Source organism: Elephantulus edwardii, unplaced genomic scaffold (genome assembly GCF_000299155.1).
Source record: "Elephantulus edwardii isolate Elephantulus edwardi_28Jun2011 unplaced genomic scaffold, EleEdw1.0 scaffold00083, whole genome shotgun sequence".
In the NCBI taxonomy this organism is placed as follows: Eukaryota; Metazoa; Chordata; class Mammalia; order Macroscelidea; family Macroscelididae; genus Elephantulus; species Elephantulus edwardii.
In genome coordinates, this window is record NW_006399833.1 from 1,220,667 (window position 1) to 1,226,182 (window position 5,516).

The following is a 5,516-nucleotide window of genomic DNA, read 5'->3' on the forward strand; positions in this document are numbered from 1 at the left end:
TCTGTTATTAATTAGTAGGTTTGCCATGAGTTGTAATCAACTCAGTGGTACCTAACAACAACAATAACAACAACTTCTCTTTTTGGAATTGTTGTTTATAGGGTTGCTATGAGTTGTACTCAACTAGATGGCACAGAACACAGAATAACACAACTCTTATTATAAGGAACTCTGATGGTATAGTCTATAGGGAGTTGTGCTGTTAACACTAAAAGGGAGACTTTCTGGCCGTTCAAATCCATCAGCTCTTCCATGGGGAAAAAAGTAGGTAATCTTCTCCTATACACTTTACAACCTCCTGAAAACCTGCTGAAAAGTCAATTAGCAGTTGATTTCAAATAGACAGAAATGAGAAAAATATAGAGAGACTAACAGGTATTCGAGGTAATGTGTTGGAAGCATAGCAATAGATAAAAAAGAGATTGAGGCTGTTAAGAATTCTGTCTTGATCAGATCCACAATCAACGCTCTTTGCACTAGCAGTCAGAAAATCAAAAGTCAGATTGCTTTGGGAAAATCTGCTCTCAGGGACCTCTCCAGAGGGCTAAGGAGCAACAAGGTCAGTGTAGAGACCAAGGCGCACCTGGTCCAAGCTATACTCTTCTCAATCACTTGCTATGCAACAGAGAGCTGGACAATGACTAAGGATGACAGAAGAGGAATTGATGCCTTTGAGTTGTGCTGGAGAAGAATATTGAACATACTGCCAAGAAATCAATAGGTCTGTTCCAAAAAGAACAAAACCAGGTTGTTTCTTGGATGCAAGGACTATAAAGCTTTATCTCACGTATCTTGGGCATATTGCCAGGAGTGAACAGGCATTAGAGAAGTACATCATGCTTGGAAGGGTGAAGGGTCAGCACAAGAGAAGACCCTAGATGAGATGCATTGATGCAATGACTATGGTAATGGGGACAGTTGTGTCAGAGACAGTGAGATTGGCTCAAGATAGGGCAAGTTTCAGAGCTGTTGTGCATTTGGTCACTCTGAGTCATAATCTACTTGTTGGCACATAACAACAATGGGTTGGCATCTGAGTCCAAACATCCCTACCAAATGTTTGAACTCCTTTATAATGTGAGGGATTAAAATGCTAGGAGTTTGGGGTTTGTTTGTTTTTATCAGATTAGGAGTAGTTCATCCTGAAAAGTTTTACATATAGCCCCCAAATTTAACAAGCTATAAGAAGTCTTTTACCCTATGAAAGACAGTCGTTCATCCCCTCTCAGTGAGGTGTTTACTCACAAGTTTACAGCTCTGCGAAAAGGCAACCTTGCCTAGGTCCAACAAGGACAGTGTCATCTAATAATTTCAAAAACAAACAAAAACATAATATCTTCAAGTTAGAACTGGCTTATAGCTGACCCTTTAGTGGTTTTTGGAGGTTGTAAATTGCAGGAAGAGCTTGCCCCATCTTCCTGCACAATGCCTGGTGGATACAAACCACCAGTTTCAGCCTTTGGGTTACCAATGCAACTCCTATTGACTACCCCACCAAAGGGCCCCTGGTTGACTAATATAAAGCTAAATTTATGGTAGAAGTGTGTAGTCAGTGCTAAGGTCTGTAAAGCCCATGTACAGTTATGGAGTTATTTAAGTACCCCGTGAACAACTTGGGGAAATTTGTACAGTTGACCCTCAAAGCTGAATGTAAATTGTGGTTGATTCTTCTGTGAAATTTTCACTGAGTAGCTTATGTTAAAAACCCACTGCCATCAATCAGTTCTGACTCGCAGTGCCCCCTCACTAGGTTTCGGATAGAAGAAGACTTGAGATCTAAGTACATTGTGTGCCATGTCAATGCTGCTAACCAAGACTGGCAGTTCAAATCCACCAGCAGCTTCTAAGGAAAAAGATGAGTAGTATCTTCCTATAATCATTTGCAGTCTTGGAAATCTGATGGAGGGTCAAATGTGAGTCAGAACTGACAGCAGTGAGTGAGGTTTTTGTTCGTTTTATTATTACCGTAAACTGTTTTCCCATTTTATTTTTTATATCATTCTTTAAGGTGATGATATGTGGTAGAGATGTTCTAATAAAAGGAACAGTGTTATTTTATTCCCTATTGTGTAGAATAATTCTTGCTTGGAACAACAACATCAGTAGTGGCTTTAGGCCTAGACCATATTGGAGAACCGAAGGGTGAGAGGTGGTAAGAATCACTCTTCTTTAACTAAAACAACTACAACAGACTTATTTGCCAGTATTTTGCATTAGCTGATACTGTGGCATATTAACCACCTGAACCATTATGGGAGGGTTAACTAGTTCTCATGAGGCAGAGCTTATCAATAGCATAAAAGCTCAGGAGTGGCATCCACTTCCTAAATCACATGCATCTGGAAACTCCGTGAACTTGGAGAAATTATGATATAGAAAGGCTTCAGGTTTTTTGTTCATAGGGTCACTGTGAGTCGTACTCAGTAATCAACAATAACAACAACCAGCTGACTAAGAAAGTCCTTAGTGGGGGAAAAGGATTATTTCAGTGAGAAAAGTCAGAGAGAAAGCCTCTTTTAGCAAAACTGGGTCAATTTTAATGGGTATATTATTTATGCTACTATAATAGAGATAGCACAGTGGATGTGGGGTTAACAAACAGAAGTTTGTTATCTCACATGAGAGTTGACTCTCATTACCATTGAGTTAGAATCAACTCATTCCCGACCCTCTAATGGGTTTTCATATCAAGTGGGAGGAGATTCTGATCTTTCTCTTGCAGAGCACACAGTGGATCCAAATCACCATCTTTGGGTTAGCAGTGTAATTCCCTCAGTTGCCAGAACTTTCTCACTTACAGTTTAGGATGTTGTTGTTGTTAGGTGTCGTTAAGTCGAATATGACTCATAGTGACCCCATTAACCAAAGATCTGAACCTTTTCCTATCCTGTGCTGTCTTCACACTTTCTGACACACTAGAGTCCATTGTAGCAGTTACTATATCAATCTACCTGGTTGAGGGTCTTCCCCTCATTCACTGACCCTCCACCCTTCTCATCATCATGCCCCTCTCCAAGGAATAGCACCTCCTACAAACATGTCCAAAGTATTCTTGCCTGCAAAGAACACTCTGGCTGCACCCTCTCCAAGACATAGCTCGTCGTTCTCTTGGCCATCCATGGGATGTTCAGTGCTCTTCTCCAACACCACAGCTCAAAGGCATCAATTCTTCTGTTATTCCTATTCATTGTTCAGCACTCCAATGCATAGCAATTGATCTAAAAGAGCACAGCCTGAATAAGACTCACCTTAGTCCTCAAACTTGTATCATTACTCCTCAATAATTTAGAGAAGTCCCTAATTGCAGATTTTCCCAGTGCAATGCATCTCTTTACTTCCTGACTGCTGGTACCAAGGGTGTTAATTGTGGATCCAAGCAAGATGAAACAGTTGACAGTTTCTTTTTTTTCCTGAAGAATGACCAAAACAAATTTTTGTTTTTGTGTAACTGAATAAATGTAATCCAGTGTGTCCACTGCTAGGTTTTCAGAAAGAATCATGCTATAAATAAGCAAACTACATCTGCTCACAGACATGTATGGACTCCTCAGACGTCTCATCAAGACCCCTAATTACAGACCAGTCACAGTAGGACATTTTAGTATTAAGTGTAGCATGATGTTAAGCCATTGCAGCATTTGCACATACATGTTGCACTTCTGACTGGTAATGCAGGAAATTTTGCAGCATTGCACTGTGAAGCTAGGTTTCATTCACCACTTTAAATGGGATCAATATCAATGTCATCCTCCTTCTTGTCAGATTTCACAGTTTCAACTTTAGGGACAATGGCAATCTTTGAATATACCACCTCAACATTCTCATCTTCCTCTTCACCACCAGAAGATTCCTCCTTTGGCTCCAACCATTTTATAAGTGATTATTCTTTGACATGAATCTCTTTGGAATATTCGTTGAGACATATATCTTACAGGCCTTCTCCAACCAGCTAACAATGACCTCCTCTTCCAGAAGGTCTACATCATACATCTCCTTCAGAATGTGTGGGATCTTGGAGAGGAGCTGTGCCTGATGCATTGCTACCATATACTCTAAACCATGAAGGAGGTACTGCTGAGCTTTTTGGTTGTTGTGACAAAATTGTAAAAAATGGCACCTATATTTCTTGATCTGTTCCCTAATCTTCTCTTTAAAAAGAACTTCAGTCAAAACAAGAGGGCCCATAGCTTTCACATTCAGCCTTTCTGCTTCAGCAACAATCTCCTCATCAGATGACTCAATAATTCCATCTTCTTTTTCTTAACAAAATAAAAAAATGTTAACCCATTCTTCAATGGTTTGCTCCAAATTATCACTAAGGTTCAGAACTTTTGCATGGTCACCTATTTCATACATTCTGAACCCTCTGAGCTTCTTCCATAGTATAATCTCCACAGTCATCATCATCTTCTTCTGCCACAGCATGGGGAGGAGGACTGATTTCATGTGGAAATAGAGGTGGTGGTATCTCACTGCTGGACACGGAGTCATTTTCCTTGTCTTTACCCTTTCTGGGTTCACCCCACCTTTTGTTTCTTATCTGTGCCACTGTCACTATACTCAGGTGGGGTTTTGAGAATGAATGTGCAGAGTTTATGTGTGTCAAGCATGCCGCAGTAGCCACAGGCTTTAAAAGAATTACCTCTTGTTTCTTTTGACTGACGTGCACATCTGTTTCAGGATTCTCACACCCAGGACAGAGAACAATTTTTTTTAATACATTTGTCTAACATGTCTTGCAGCTTGTTCGTCTCATGAAATATGTTGACAATATAGCAGTCATTCTTAACATCAAATTAAGTATGTGCTCCCAGCTCACAACCAAAATATTTGATGGGATACTTTGGAGGCTGATTAAGCACCTTTGAAATGTCGACCATGTTGACTATACCTGTCTTGGTTCCATTTCTTTTGCCCGTAACCTTGGCAATCAGACGGGGCATCTTGGAGTGATAGAACTGGTCTGACAAGTTGCAGTTGATATTTACAGACATTTTGGATTATTAGTAGCTGTATCAATAAGATGAAGAGATGTTTGATTGCAACTTTTTGGTATCCTCTATTTGGAGAAGAAGGGATGACCTGAATGACTGCAAGAGTTTTCAGTCTCTGACATGAAAAAGTCTTCGCTCCCGAGGCTGGAATCATCTTGTGTGCAGGCTATGTTTTCCCAGGACAGGTACCAGTGGCTGTACAACAGCTCATTTTCATCAAATAAAGACATAAACCCAACGCTGCTCGCCCAGGACTGGGACAAAGTGTAACACATGGTCACCTGGTCCAAGAAGGAGAAGGGCTGGTGAGTGAGAGAGTGTGGAGGTGTCCCAGCAACATCCAGGGTCCACACCCATCAGCGCCAGAGCTGGTAACCGCTGCCGTCAGGTGGCGGTAGCAGCTGGCCAGCGAGCACTCACATGGAGAGCCATTGCCCTGATACCACACTCTGTTGGCAGTTTCAATCTCCTCTCCACCCATCATGATGTTGCCTACTGGTAAGAATATTTGTTTTTTTTACT

General features: G+C 41.0%; 1 pseudogene; it reads right to left on the reverse strand.

Moving 5' to 3' along the window:
• Positions 1-3,721: 3,721 nt before the first annotated feature.
• On the reverse strand, positions 3,722-4,994 carry LOC102852242 (annotated as a pseudogene).
• Positions 4,995-5,516: the final 522 nt, after the last annotated feature.